Source organism: Nelumbo lutea, chromosome 1, assembly GCF_056320005.1.
Source record: "Nelumbo lutea isolate HS-2025 chromosome 1, American lotus-T2T, whole genome shotgun sequence".
NCBI classification, from domain to species: Eukaryota; Viridiplantae; Streptophyta; class Magnoliopsida; order Proteales; family Nelumbonaceae; genus Nelumbo; species Nelumbo lutea.
In genome coordinates, this window is record NC_142684.1 from 2,058,031 (window position 1) to 2,074,451 (window position 16,421).

The 16,421-nt window shown below is 37.8% G+C and overlaps 1 protein-coding gene across 4 annotated transcripts in view; it reads right to left on the reverse strand.

Moving 5' to 3' along the window:
• Positions 1–1,053: 1,053 nt before the first annotated feature.
• LOC148873186 (histone H3-lysine(4) N-trimethyltransferase ATX1-like) overlaps positions 1,054–16,421 on the reverse strand; it is a 78,514-nt gene continuing 63,146 nt past the window's right edge. For 2 of the 4 annotated variants that reach the window (XR_016105815.1, XR_016105816.1), the window contains 2 exons: positions 1,502–1,558; positions 1,054–1,407 (listed from right to left, as the gene is read on the reverse strand). The gene's annotated coding sequence lies outside the window, so the exon portion shown is untranslated. The remainder of the gene's footprint in view (positions 1,408–1,501; positions 1,559–16,421) is intronic. The other 2 variants (XR_016105817.1, XM_088966561.1) reach the window with 1 other exon arrangement.

Here is a 16,421-nt window from a genome sequence, read left to right on the forward strand (position 1 = left end):
TCCTAGCCTCTTCTATTCAAAAAAAGTTGATAACTGTTTAGAATAATGTAGAATTTGAGACTGTTCATTTTATTGTCAATGTTTGAATGGTTAATAAAGAGAATTAGATGGTATTCTTAAGGCATTTTTGACTTTTCAAATGTCACTTAACACTGATTAACAGACTGGTTAACAACAGATACTAGATTGTCACATTTTAAAAGTTCGGGTAATAAATTGTCGTATTTTAAAATTCAGGGACTAAATTGTCGCATTTTAAAGTTCAGCATACTGATCAGGATTTTCCCTATACTTTTCTATTTAATATTTTAATGCATAGTTATGTACATAGTATATTAAGCATATACACATGTTTCCCAATTGTATCCCAAAAGCTACAAAACTCTAGGCCATGTTTTCCCTGTCTTTCCCTTCCTTTCCCTACCTTTTCCTTCAAACCAAACATAGCCTTAATAAACCTTGGTTGAGACTCGAAGACCAGAATTTGAATCTGATAGTATTCCGAGTTCTCTCAGGTTGCATCCTACACATATCACGGAAAAATATTATCCGAATAATGCAATTCCCATATAGGCAGTTCAGATTCTATGGCAAATGACAACAAATAATGGTACGTTGCTACAATCAAGGTTCAAAATATCGATATGCCCAATACGCGCATACCGCGTATTGGGCATTTTGATACTTGTTTTTTTACCTTTTTAATTTTTTTTTTCAAAACTGGTTCAGGGGAGCGGGTCTAGGACCCCTCCATCCACTGAACTGGTCAGACCACCAATACACCCACTGTAGGGGTGTATTGAAAGGGTCCCGGAACAATACGTATCGGCTGATACAGGCCGATACATTAGGATACTTTGAACCTTGGCTACAATAAAGAGACATTTTAGTGTTTTCTTCTCAAGCATTAAACAGTTTCTAGCATCTACACTTGACAATGTTAAGACTGCAAATCATATCCAATAACTTGGGTTTTAACCTTTTGTAGATATAGTAGCTTCATCTACAGACTTGTTAGTGTGGCTCAGGAGTGAAGGAAAATAGAATCTAATAGAACAAATGAAAGTGTGATACAACTCACACTGAAGTCTGAAATATATAATTAGGAGAATCATTCTACAGATGCCAATTGGCCTCAGAAGTATCAAAATAAATACAGGTATCGGATTTTAGGTAATTGTCAAAAACTGTACAGTATACATTAATTCAACTTCCGCTAGTTCTCCTCCCCTCGTATAGGCATACTTGCTTTCCTCATTGTGATGCACATAAAGGTTATACAATCCCATTTGTTAAATTAAGGGTGAGGAGTAAAGGAGACAACCCATACAAGATTTTTTTGGACTGCTCCCAGATCAATGCAAGTGGAGGAAATCAATGTTGTCCAAGTGAAAAGAAAAAAAAAATCTGCAAAACGTGAAGTTTGTCAGCCACAAGAACATCTAAAGAAAAAAAATAATGAATGTTGTCCAACTCAAAGGCTTCCTGATAAAAGACCTACAAGGTTGTAATTTTATGGTACATTTGATGGTGTAAATGCAGGTATATTCTCAGCTAACTGCAACAGAAATCAAGTCTAGTGAGTGTAATCATGAAGAAAAATACTTGTCATCTAGTTTTCAACAGAAGACAAGATTAAAAATACTGTAAATTAAAACAATGGAATCCTAAATCAAACTGCTATTTCTATAAACCATTTGGAACTGTTCTTACATATTGCACATTACCCGGGGTAGCTACAAATGATCCAGGTATTAATTAAATCAATTTTATCATATACTCTGATCAGCGCTTACCCTCCACCAACCAGACAATAAAAAGAAAGAAATAGTCTCTATAAAAAGCATGAAGTTTGTATTTTGTTTCTGTCAAAAATCCTCAGAACAAACTTACAAGTTTCACCATAAAATTTCCAGTTGAAGACGACTGCAGATCTCCTGCCCACAAGAACTCTACCAACATCTACCCACAACACTACCCCCGTGCATTTGGAACATCTCCCCGTGCATAATACTATGTAGGAGGATGAAATGTTCTCATGTGTGGCAGCGATGTTATGTGAGTAGACATGGGCAGAGTTATTGTGGGCAGGAGATCCAGACTCATTGAAGAATGTAATGGAGCAGGTAAGAAATCCATATTTGACGGGTTTGAATCACCTAAAGAAATTCACTTCCCAATCAATTGGATATGAACCACGTTATATACATCCAAATATATTTTAGATCATATTAGATCCTGGTGTAGATCTAGAATTCTTGAGGTTTGATCCATACAGTTGAAAGCGACTAAGGGATCTTAATAATAGAATCAAGCCTGACCAAGATCAGAATCTAACAAGGCCCATATCGAATCAGTTTGGAAACAGGATCTTCAGATCCAAGGTCTTTTATGCCCTAACACCAATCATGGTGACTGTTCACAGGAGAGTGTCCAGGTAAGCATGGATGATTGGCAGCAGTGGAAGTTTTAAAAGGGAAATAGGTCATGAACAGGGGCCATAAAAGATGGGGGGACTGCAGAAAACACTACCAAAACCCCACTCTTGTACACTCAACTTGGACATAACAAGCAAGTAAATCTCATGACACCTGTCATTTACATACATTTCATTTAGTAAATAACTTCTTTTGACAATAGATATGACACCTCATCACTTGTAACTTTCTTAGGGATGGCTTTCAAAGCAATTAATTTCTTGCCTTTTTAACCTACTAAAAAAACTAATTAATAAAAGAAAATATAACAGTTTTAATATAACCAACAGAGTAATACCCAAACGGACTCAACCCCAACAAACTACAATCTAAGAAATATTACAAAAGAAAAACACCCCTGGTGTTTTATTTTGAAAGATTTGATCTCCCATTAAAATCTAAAATTGGAAGCTCAGATAGAATGAATTGCAACAAGATTGGAATGCTCAAGTGACCACTGGAGTTGTGGGCCCAATAAACCAATTTCCCCCTAAATCTAACCTCTACCCATGGTTCCGTATCCCCTTTCTTTTCATTTGCAAGACGCAATAAAATGGTAACCAAATTAGCCAAAAATTGGATTACAGTCAACCTCTGCCAAAAAAAAAAGGCACACACTTACATCACCAGAATATTTATATAACCTCCATCATCTCCAGTCTCCTCAAGACTAAATTGTGTTTCAATGTGAAGTACTTCTCATGAAATATACTAGCATTTATTTCATTAAAAAGAATAAAATACAAAAGAAATCAAAGGTAAAACCATAGTTGTCAAGGCGACACCTAGGCAAAAAGGCACCCTTGGAGGCTCACCTCACCCAGTAGCCAAGCAGTTTTGTATACGTCGTTACAAAATACTTTTATATTATTAACCTTTTGAGATTATAATTGTAAATTAGACATTATTTAACTAAAATATTCATTTTTGTGTTTATAAATTAATTTCTTTTTATTATTTTCTTATCTGTTAGGATTTAATCAACACAAACATTGTTAATTGCTGTATTGAACCCTCAAAGACTTCAAAACCTGAACCAATAAGGGAAGAACTTAAATTTTTTTCCTATCAACACATTTCTTCTTCATATCTTCTTTCCATCTTTTCATTTCTTCTTTTCCTATAACAAAAATAGGGGTTTTGGCCCCTATATTTTTTGAATTTTCTTTTCGTTCTTCTTTATCTTCTCATAAATATATTAATTTTCTAGACTTAAACATGAACATTATACTTTTCTTATGAAAATTATGGATAGTTATCAAGGAAAGATGGTTACGGGATATATGGTTTTTACTTAAAAAAAATTTATTGCCTAGGCACCTGCCTAGGTAACTAGGTGCCCCCTATTGACAAGCCCAGTTTTTTAAATCGCAAGGTGCAAAAAAGGCACAAGGGTCAATTTGCGCCTGAGGCGCAAGGCGCAAGGTGAGGCACGCGCCTTTTTAAGCAAGGCGCAAAAATTAAAAAAGTGCTAAAAATTCAAAAACAAATGCCAAAAAAAATCAAAAAATTATTAAACATAATATTAATAAAAATATAAACAAATTTTAAAATAAATGTTTTAAAAAACCTATTATCTAAAATTAAAATAAATAAACATAACATGTAAAGCATATAAAACCCACAATCTCTTTTTTTTCTCAATTACATTACTTCGTGTAGCTAATGTGACATATTACATTCATGATTCTACAAGCCGCTTTTGGTTCATTCATCCTAATAGAATATCTTCTTAAAAAGTAATTAAAACTATAAAGTCATTTTTTTTTGTGTGAAAACTAAGAATTTAGGACCCTAACATGGACTAGTTTGGGCTTGCCAAGAGGGGCGTCAAATTTTCAAAAGCCACGCACCTGAGCTAAGGCACAAGGCACACCAAGCATGCACCTTCGGAAGGGCTGCACCAAGGACCTGGGCAAGGCGCCTACCCTAAAACTCGCCTCACCTGTGCACCTAGGCGTGCCTTTTAAATCACTGGACAAGCCTTGGCGCCTTGAAAACTATGGGTATACCTAAAAAATACATACAAGAGGTATAGTAATTTATTAATTCCCATGAATTACTTAGCAATCTTTTCTATATCAAACTCGGACCTTAAAAATTTAACAATCTCTTCCTTCACCCAGGCACACCAGGCATGTGCCTATTGGAAGGGCTACGCCTAGGACCTGGGCGAGGCACCTACCCTAAAATGCGCCTCGCTTGTGCACCTAGGCACACCTTGAAAACTATAGGTAAAACTAAAAAATACATACAAGAGGTATAGTAATCTATTAATTCCCATGAATTACTCAACAATCTTTTCTATATCAAACTTAGACCTTAAAAATTTAATAATGTCTTCCTTCACTGAATCTTTTTTCTAGATTCATTCACCTCCATAGTTTTAAAGGCACCAAGGCGAGGCTAGGCGACAAGGGGGCGTCGGGCGCCTAGTAACCTAGGCGATGAATTTTTTTTTAAGTAAAAACATGTATCCTAGGGTAGTTCCCTAGGTTCCATAATCATATTTCCTTAATAAATATCCATAATTTTCATAAGAAAAGTATAAACTTCATGTTAAAGTACAAAAAATCAACATATTCCAACATATTCATGAGAAGAAAAAGAAGAAAGAAAAGAAAATTCGAAAAGTGTAGGGGTTTAACCCCTATTTCTGTTATAGGAAAAGAAGAAAAGAGAGGTGGTTCAATACAGCATTTAGCAATGTTTGTGTTGATTAAACCCTAACAAATAAGAAAATAACAAAAAGAAATTAGTATATAAACACACAAAATGAATATTTTAGTTTAAAAATGTCTATTTTATAATTACAAAATAAAAAAATTAAGAATATAAAAGTTTGTTATAATACGCTATAGAAAACTACTTGGCAATTAGGCGAGGCGAGACTCCAAAGGTGTCTTGTCGCCTAGGCATCACCTTGACAACTATGGTCACCTCCAACATTCTATTCCCCACCCCCACATTCCAACCTCTAAAAACGTTCTAAGCTTCGATTCCCATAAAATTTGACTTGAATGATACAACAAAAAATTCTAATGATTTCTTGTTGGACAACTAAAAGCAATAACGACACTAGAAATATAAAAAATAGCAAATATACTAGTCCATTGAATCATATAATAGTTAGCAATATCAAAGATGAAGACATTTTTTCTTGTTCTTTTCCCCATAGATGGGAGGTTGGGTTGTTGAACATTTCTCACTATTTCTTAGACAATCAAGAAAAGATCATATGGAAAAGTTGATTGTTTATAGTAGAAATTTGTAGAAACAAAAATTATAGAGAAAGATTAAGAAAAGAAAATTTGTGATAAAAGAAAAGAACAAAGAGAAAAAAAATGGAGAAAAGAATGAGAAAGCAATCAGATATGGATACCCCCCTCCCCTTTGTTATTTATACTTTAAGTAAAAAATATGCACAAAGATACCAATATGCCCTTATAGGGTGGCTAACACAAGAAAACTCTAAAAGAATTAAAAATATCACTCGGTCCCAACAAGTGTACTGTCATCCCCACTCCCCAACTAAACAAATAATAAACAAATTAACCAACAAACCTGCACAAATTCCTCAACAGTCCCCCTCAAATTGGGAGTAAAAGTCAAATATCCCCTAGCTTACGTAGGTCATGTCCAAACTTGTTCTTTGTGATCCCTTTGGTGAAGACATCAGCCAACTGTAACTTAGTGGTGACATAAGGCAAGATGACTTCTCCATCTGTCGCCCCTTTTCTCTTATGAAGTGTTTATCAACTTCAATGTGTTTTGTCCTACCATGCTGAACTGGATTGTGGCAATATTGATTGGAGCTTGATTATTACAATATAACATCATGAGCTCCACTACATCTATCCCAATCTCCTAATCTATATTTGGCTTCAACACTTGACCTTGCTACCACTAACTATTTTTTTTACTTTTTCATGAAACCAGATTTCCCCCACAAAGGTGCATACCCTTGATGTGGATCTCCTGTCATCAAGGCAACCTGCCCAATCTACATCTGTACATGACTCTGGTTTCAAATTTCCATGATCTGTGAATAAAATTTCTCTGCCAAGATGTTTCTTTAGGTATGCAAGTATCTTATGAATGGCTTCCTAGTGGTGAACCCAAGGAGCATACATAATTGACTCACAACACTCAGCACAGGAAATGTCTAGGCATCTCATCCACAAGGACAGTAGTCGGCCTATCATCCTCTGATATCTCCTCACATCCTTAACCAACTCACCATCCAGAGCATTAATTATGTGGTGGATCAATAGGAGTATTGGCCGGTTTACCTACTAACTTCCTAGCTTCTTGTAGTAGGTTCAATACATACTTCCTCTAAGAGATGAATACCCTATGCTTGGATCTTGTAACCTCAATCCCCATAAAATATTTTAGTTCACCCACATCCTTAATCTCAAATTCCTATTATAGTCACTTTTTGAGTGCATTGATCTCCCTCAAACCATCCCTTGTAACAACTATATTATCCACATACACAAGTAGTACTATCACAAGTGATTCTCTCCTCTTCACAAAGAGAGTGTGATCTATTGGGTATGTGTATTCAAAACGAACCAATGTCCCCCTAAACTTGTCAAACCATGCCCTAAGTGATTATTTCAAACCATATAAAGACTATTTCAACCTGCAAGCTTTTCCCTCACCAACATTTTCATAGAAACCATTTGGATTGCCCATATATAACTCCCGCAAATCACCATTAAGGAATGCATTTTTAACTTCAAGATGAAAGAGCAACCATGAGCAAGTAGTAACTAAAGACAAGAGGATCCGAATTGAGCTCATCTTAGCTATTGGTGCAAAGGTCACCAGATAATCTAATTCCATAGGTTTGTATATACCCTTTTACACCAAGCTTGCATTGTATCTTTCTATGCCGCCATCGATCTTGTACTTCATAGTGAACACCAATCTACACCCATTGTCTCCTTTGTTGCAAGAAGATTAACTACCTCCTATGTTCGGTTCTTAATGAAAGTCTCATTTCTTCCATCATAGTTGTTCTCCACTCAGGTTTAGAGAGAGCCTCACTAACATTCATGGGTATAAACTCAAAAGGAAAGAAAGCACAATAGAAAGGTGATAGGGCACTGTAGAAGAGATGGTGTGAAATGCAATGAGTTATAAACTTTCTCATTCCATTGTAGATTGCAATAGGAAGATCAAGATCAGTTGTAGCATCAGTTTCAGGAACAAAAACATCATCAATGGAATCATAGGGAATAACAGGCTTAAAGGTAAATGCCTAGAACTTTATCAGCCAAACCTAGAATCTCAGATGGACCAATGGAGAGTGATTTAGGTTCTACTAGAGCATATGTGGAGCCAAACCTCTTGTAGTGGAACAGGCAATTGGATGGGAAGAGCTAATGGTGGAGCAACAGGTAGAACTAATGGTGGAGCTAATGGACCAAATAAAAGACCAAGAACAGGAACAAACTGTGAGTTTTCCTCCCCAAAACACTCCCCTCGAGGAGAACCACCAGAGAAAAAGAATGTAAACTCAAAAAAGTTAATCATAGTGGCAAACCCGCTCCCCAACACTGCATCATAACAACAATACCTCCTCTACTTTTGAGCACCCACAAGAAAAACACGTTTCTTGGCCTTAGGATTCAATTTCCTACGATGAGGACCAAGAATGTGAACAAAACAAATACACCAAAAAACTCTCAAAGGTATATGGAATATCTCCCCATCTAGAAATAGAAGACTAAATGGCACCTTAAACCCAAGGATACATGAAGGTACACAATTGATCATGTACACAACCATGAGAACTACATCTCCCCAAAACCGAACAGGAATTGAAGCACACACCATAAGATTTCTTGCCACCACCACAATGTATCTATTTTTCCTCTTTGCTACCCCATTCTGCTATAGTGCATCAGCACAACTACTCTGATGAATCACCCCATGCTTCAAAAAATGTGGCCAAATCCTCCTCAAAATATTCTCTAACATTGTCTGATCTAAAAATCTTAGTCCTCATTCGAAACTATGTGAGAACCATATGCTAGAACTTCTACACCAAAATAGATACATCATCACGCGATCTCATCAAATATATCAAATAATACCAACTGTAATCATCCACAAACAAAAGAAAGTACCAGTAACCACCCATGGAAAAATATGATAAGGTCCCCATACATCAGTGTGAACAATATCCAATACAGAACTTCTTTTATTACTTGGTTTAAAAGAATGTCTACAAAGCTTTCGCAAATGACAGCATTTCGACTCCATACTAGATAACTAAACAAACTAAAACAATTTCAGAAAGAATCAACTCAATGAATTGAAAGAAAGATGACCGAAACGATTATGTCAAAGTATAATCTGACTCACTGACTCAGATCCACAACTACTACTACTAACATGGTGGCTCTGATGTCTCAAAAACTCATCCAGAAGGTAGACTATGTTTACTTCACGACCACTCCTAATCATCCTCTTTGACTCCAGATCTTGCAAAACACAATTACCACGAAGGAAAGACATTGAATAGTTCAAATTCTTTGTCAACTACTCACAGAAAGAAGATTAGTATCAACTCTAGGAACATGTAAGACAAAGGACAAAGCAATGCAACCAGTCACCCTAATTGTCCCTTTCCCAATAATGGGAATATGAAAACCATCTATTGTAGAGACTTTGTCTCTACCAAAACACAACTGGTAAGAACTGAAAAGGGTAGACATATTGGGCATGTGCTTAGATGCTCCTGAGTTTATAATCCAAGGAGGTCCCTCCTTACCTAAGGTGGATGCATAATTTGGAACCGCATATGAACTACCTATCTGAGCAAAGTAGGAGTGATTGGCTCGTGGGTTTCTTGCAGTATGTTGCCTGCCTAAAGAACTAGAACCAACTAAATCCTATTACTGATAAGCTATCCGTACTTCTCCAACTCAATTCTAATTGCTGCCATTGCAATGGACTCCAATTTGGCTTGGGTAAGAGCTCCTGAAGAGTCCACAATGATTGCCACATTTATATGAGCTATGGATGTTTTTGGTATGAGCTATGGATGAAGCTTCCTGTTCTTGGTCCAATTTGGTATGAGCTATGGATGAAGCTTCCAACTAGGGGTGCCAACGGTATTTGAAAATCCGATTTAGAACTCAAGATTCGACATAATCGAATCGAATTTGAATATTTAATCGATCGAATTCGGATGACCTGACTTGATTCGATAACTATCAGAATTCAATCGATTATTTAATTCTTATATATAATATATAAAATATTTAAATGTTTTATATAATTTATATATAATAATTAAATTATATAAATAATTGATATACTTATATACTTATATCAATAAAATATTTATTAATTACCTGAAATAATTATTTGGTCAAATTCGAATAGAATATTAGAATAATTAATTGAATTCGAATATTAATTTTCAATATCCGTCGGATACCGAATTTTCTAATTTGATTCGAATTCAAATATTGCCTAATTTGATTCGAATTCAATCCATTTACACCCCAACTTCCAAAAGGTGTCTCTGGCATGCTTAGGCTTTTTGTAGCAGCCACACCAAATCCATATCCTCCCTCCTAATCAAACTACTCCCCCTGTCTCAACATGACATTCCTCCTACTTTCCTCTCCAGGCACAAAGATATAAGCTTTGAGAAAGAGTGACACTCTCTTTGGAAAGAATGTGTTGCCTGGCAATATCAAACTAAGGGTTCAATCCAACCAAGAACTGAAAGACCCTCTTCTTCTACACCAACTTCTGAGAGGTTGTTGCATCCTTCGTACTATCCCAAACCATAGTCTCTAAGTGATCTATCTCCTGCCAAGTGTTTTCAACATGGAGAAATACATAGCAAGAGGTCTATCTCCCTGTTTTGTATTAATCACCCGATTCCTCAACTGATAAGCTCATGCTACATTATGTATATGGGAATAGGTCTTAGTCTTTGTATCCCAAATCTCCTTTGTTGTATTAGCCCACAAAAAAGTTTTACCAATATGGGGTAACATTGAATTACACAACCAAGACATCACAACGTAATTTTCCTATACCCATCGAGAGGAATTTGTATCAGGTTGCTATTTATCAGAAAAAAATATGTATCATGTTGCTTCTCATCCCTAGTAAGGCAACCTAGTTTCCCATTCTAAATAGTTTGTACCATTTAATTTAATTGTGGTAAAAATCACTAGTACTTACTCCATCCAACCCCAGCCATAGTTCTCAAAATAGATTAGAAAAACAACTCTAGGTGAGAAAAAATATAAAATTTTCTCCTTACGAGCCTCAACCACCCTTCTAGTACTAAGAGACCCCCTACCAAGATTCCTATCTCCGTGGAAGCCATAGAAACAAGAAAAAAGGATGTGCTCCCTCCAGAGAGCTCAAAAATCCCTACTACTTGAACCACCCCCTTCAAAAATCACCAAGAAGTCAAGAACTCCAAAAAAATCTAGAGCACTGCTTCCCGGGTCAAAATTAAAGAGTCCTATCGCAATCAGGATTCTTCCCCCTTCTTTAGTTCTTATTGATTTTGGTGATCAACCCTAGATCTGCTACAAGGGGTTCTAGATCCACAAGAAAATCCAAAAGCTAGGCACTTTTGAGTAGGGGTGTTCAAATTCGGTCAATAAACCGAAAACCAAAAACTGAACCAAATCGAATAAGCAAGTTCGGTTCAATTAATTCGGATATCGGTTTGGTTTAGTTTTTTTTTTAATTGGTTTTCGGTTTTGGTTCAATTTGGTTGAGATTTTCAACTGAACCAAACCAAAAACCAAATTAGTGTTTATTTAATGAAGCATATTAAATATTTAATGTGATCTATTTAATACTTTCTGCTAATTAATTATTATATTTCCCAATGACCAATTTGACAATAACCCATTGGGCTTTAATTGTTTGTGAACAACTTTTAATTAATAATTGTCAATTAAAACCAAGAGTAATCATTAATTGTTTTTGAAAAATGACAAATTCACCAATTCCCCATTCGCTTTGGGGCATAGCTTTTAATTAATAAAAACCATTGGGCTTTGGGGCATTCTAACTTTTAATTAATAATAATAGTCAATTAATTAAAACCATTGGGTTTTGGGGCCATTTTAGCTATTAATTAATAACATTTATTAAATATAAATTATTTATTAGTTGTTGATCAATGTTTTTCATTTATGTAGAATTAGGGCCCAACTGAACCGAAAACTGAACTGAATTCGATTAGGGTCGTTCAATTCTGAACTCTAGTTCAGTTTGGTTTGGTTAGAGAAAATGGTAAAACCGAATAGTTGGCTAGGTCCTCGGTTCTAACCGAACTGAACCGACCAATTGTACACCCCTACTTTTAAGGTCTTTGATCAGCCCTCTAACTCATCATGCAGCCATCTGATCTAGGACTGCATGATGGAAGGCACAGAAAAGCTCAAATCCTTCTTTGATACCAAGTAGAAATCTGCAGACACAAACTATAGAGAAAAATGAAGAAAATAAGAGGTTATTGTGAAAAGAGAGAAGAAGAAAGGAGAAAAGATTGAGAAAGCAATCAGATGTGGCCACCCCCTTATTGTTATATACACTTACAAAGACCAATATGCCCTTATAGGGTAGCTAACATAAAAAACTCAATATAAGACTAAAAACACCACTCAATAAAAGACTAAAACACCACTGTACTCATCTTAACCCCCTTTAAGTCTTGTAAGGCCTTGCTTGAGGTGGTTGGAGAGGAGTTACAACTATATGCTTTGTGTTGTAAATTGCACTCAGCTTCTGTACCTATCACAAAATGGACCCCTCATTCAAACTCTAAGGATCTGCATGCAAGGAACAAAGTAATAGTTCGGATATTGGGTCTGCCATTTTGTCTTTGGACCTCAGAGGTGTTTGATTCCATAGTTGCTCTGTGTAAGGCAAGACAGGAAGGTTCCTTTGTGGAAGACCTCCATTCAGCTGCAGATTGCTTGAGTAATGTGCATCTGGAAGATATCCCTCGTTCAGTAAAGCTGATGGTTGATGGAGTGTTCTATGTAGCCTGGCTGGTTACAGCCATTGAAGTTGCCCTGTGGAGTGAGGGGAGAAGGAAAGAGGATGAGAAGGTTCAAGACGAAAGGCTATGTGGAAGTGAGGGATTGGTGTATTCAAATCTGGCTGACAGTTACACTAAAATGGTATTCTTGGGAAAGGATAACTCAAAAGGAAAGTTACCAGCAACCAAGGGGAAAGAGCCATTAGGAGAAGAGGAAAAGGTGGTGAGCTATAGGTCTTATGCTCAGGTTCTAACAAAAAGAGGGAGTGGGGAGAAGGCTATTCAACAGGTTTCACGAAATAAGAGTGGTTCAAGTCAAGGTGGAGAGAAAGGACTGAAACATTCTTCAAAAAAGCAAGGGGGTAAGGTGGTAAGAGTAGAGGGACACGTGGGCACAAGTAGAAAGGGAACTTGTCTTAGCCACAGGGAAAGTTGTTCTAATGGGCCTAAAGCGGGCAGATGAGGTGGGCCCACGTGGGCACAAAGAATTACTGCAGCCCAGAAGAGGGCAGTTGGGATGGGCCGAGTCATCCAAAAGGCTGATTGTCAACAGGTCCTTAAAGGAGTGTTTGGGTCTGGCCCAACCAGCCCACTTAAAACTAAGTGGTCACGTGAGCCAACTAAAGGGACAGATGATGGACTCTAATTTTGGTCCATCATCTTCTCTAATTCGAAGGGACACAGGGAGGGAAGGTCCTGGGAGTTTCAGCTCGTTGCAGTGGAGACCTGTGTTAGCGCCGGAGCTAGGCTCGCCGGAAAGACGTAATCCAAGAAAGAAGAGAGCTGGTTTAACAGAGGATGTAGCAAAGGAGGACGATTTTCTGGAACTCAGTGAGGAATATTCTGAGTTTGACGAATCCGAAACTTCAAGTATTGGGAGTGTTCGGCCAGAGAAATACCTTGGGTTTCGAGGGGATGAAAGTTTTGACACAGAGTTGCTTTTCTTGGAGGAAGACGAAGGCAAAAAAGATGACGGTGAGACTATTATCATCACCTCTGACGCCGCCTTCGAGGTGGGAAGGGAAGAAGAGACGCCAACCAGCTAGGGCATTGGACACTACCCGGGGGATCCAGAAGCTATCTCGAGGTCTCAACAGGTGCAAGGTGTTGCGGTTTTGGTTTCAAACTGTTCTTCTAAGCAAAGTAGGGGTGTAACTAATAAGGGGGCACCGATTTCTCAAGTTCAGCTACCCATTCAACTTCAGTCTAACACCGAACATCCGGAAACCGATTCTTGTAGGTTTAGTCCCAAGACAAAAACTTTCTTTGGAAGTCCCTCAACAAAACCATCCTCCCCAGGTATGTTAGTCTTTGATTTTAAGAATACTAATGGGCCTTCTTTGAGTGCAACAGATTTCATCTAGACCCTTCCATTGTCTGCCACAATCCAGCAGGTTCCGGTTAGAGATAAGGAAGAAGGGTTTAATGGAGGGAGTATGGAAGCTGAATGAAAGGCACAAGGTGATAAAATCAGGGATTTAATCTATGATTCCTTTGAGGAGCTGACTAGGAGGGATGCAGAAGTTGGATACATTGAAGAAGACTTGAATCTACAGGAGGCTAGCCAGAGAAAAGGGAAGGAAAGGAATGACGGTGAGGGAATGGGGAAGCGACCGATGAAACAAGTGGCTGAAGTGATGGGCCTGAAATTGAAAGTAGTGAGTGTCATAGCGTATTCCAAAAAGAAGGGAAAGAAGGAAAAAGATCGTCCAAGAAAGAGGAAGCGTTCGGAGGTAGAAAGATTAAAATCAGATGTGGCAGCAGACTTAGAATTCAGTACAAGGGAGGAAAGAAGGAAAGAAACCAAGTAAGGGAAGGTGGTGTCTAGGGTGGAAATTTAAGTAATCCAATGAAGATACTGAGCTGAAATGTCAAAGGGTTGGGTAGTGCTAGGAAAAGGAGGGTAATAAAGGATTTGATTAGAAAGGAAAACTCGGATATAGTCTTGCTTCAAGAAACAAAAGTGGCAATTTGGGATAAGAAGTGTGGTGTTCTAGAGGAGTAGGGTGGTTTTTTCTGCCATCCTGCGGGGCTTCAGGAGGTTTAGTGACTTTGTGGAGGAAAGAGATAGTGAAGCCAATGGAAGAGCTAATAGGTCGGTCTACAGTTTCTTTGAAATTTAAGGGTGTGGGAGAAGAGTTTACCTGAGTGATGACGAATGTCTATGGCCCAAATAGATATGGAGAGAGGCGAAATGTGGGAAGAGCTCTATGGGGTTTGTGGGAGGGTCCATGGTGTTTAGGTGGGAATTTTAACGTGATTAGGTTTACAAATGAGACCAATAACCCCAATCAAGCGGTCACAATTAGCATGAGGAAATTCAATGAGTTTATTAATGAGTGTGGTTCGTTAGAAATCCCCCTCCAACAAGTTGTTTGTTAGAAATCCCTTCATCTTTATTTCAGATTGGGGAGAGCATTGGTTAGGTCTATCAGCTAGGGCCTTGCCAAGAGCCACTTCAGACCATTGGCCGATAAGCATTGGAACTAAGAAATTCCTGAGTGGGCCTACATCCAGACTTTACCCAAAAGGTCAAAGAGTGGTGGGTACCATTGGGAGGGGTGTCAAATTTCACAAGAAAATTCAAAGGTTAAAATGTAAAATTAAAGAGTGGAATAGGGAGCATTTCGAGAGAGTGGAGGAGAAGAAATTAAGTGTAATTTCCCAAATTGAACTTTTGGATGAAAAAGGACACAACTCAATCTCAGAAGAAGAAAGGACCTTAAGATGGAATCTGAAGAAGGAATTGGAAGAGATGGTGCTAAGGGAAGAGATGTGTTGGAGACAAAAATCAAGGCATCAATGGATTAAGGAAGGGGATGGTAAAACTAAATTTTTCCACGCAATCGCTAATGGAAGAAGGAGAAAAAACTTCGTGTAAAAGTTAGAGATTAATGGTGAAGTAGTGGATGATCAAGAGGAGATTGCTAATGTCTTCACGAATCATTTCAAGGCAGTTTACAAAAGACAGGGGGGATGTGAGGCTTAGAGTGGATGGGTTAGAGTGGCCTAGATTGGACTAGGAGGTGGCAAATTAGTTGGAAAAGGAGTTTGAATTGGAAGAAATAAAGGGAGTCGTGTTTTCAATGGGTAGATCTAAAGCTCTTGGACCTGACGGTTTCACTATGGCTTTCTTTCAAGATTGTTGGGATATCATCAAGTTAGGTCTGTTGGCAGTATTTGAGGAGTTTGCGGAGTCTCACTTTATAAGTCCAGGGATCAACTCCACCTTCCTGGCTTTGATCCCTAAAAAGGGAGAGGTTGTTCAACCGAAAGTGACTAGCATTTATAAAATTTTGGCCAAAGTGTTGTCGTTAAGGTTAAAATCAGCCCTGCAACTTTAATAAGCCAATCACGAGAGGCCTTTATTCAAGGTAGACAGATCATAGATCAAATCTTGATAGCAAATGAATATGTGGAGGACTTCAAGAGAAGGGAGAAGAAGGGTTTTGCATGTAAATTGGACTTGGAGAAAGCGTATGACATGGTCGATTGGAGAGAAATGGTGTGGCTGGATTGAGGCTTGTTTAAAAACTTGTCATTTTTCAGTTTTAGTTAACGGAGTGGTTAGAGACTTCTTTCCAGCCTCTAGAGGGTTGAGACAAGGGGATCCTCTTTCTCCTTTCCTTTTCACCTTGGTAGCTGATGTATTTAGTAGGCTCATTTCGAGAGTTGATGGGTTGAATATGTTTAGAGGATGGAGTGTAGGAAGAGAGGGTATTGTGGTGTCACACTTGCAATTTGCAGATGGCACAATCATTTTTTGTGAGTCTGGAGATCCTTCAAAGGCTAGAAACTTGAAAGGAGTAATAAAGTTGTTTGAATGTGTGCCGAACATGAAGGTCAATGTTGAAAAGAGTTGTGTAGTAGGGGTAAATTTGGAGATGGAGGAATTGAGT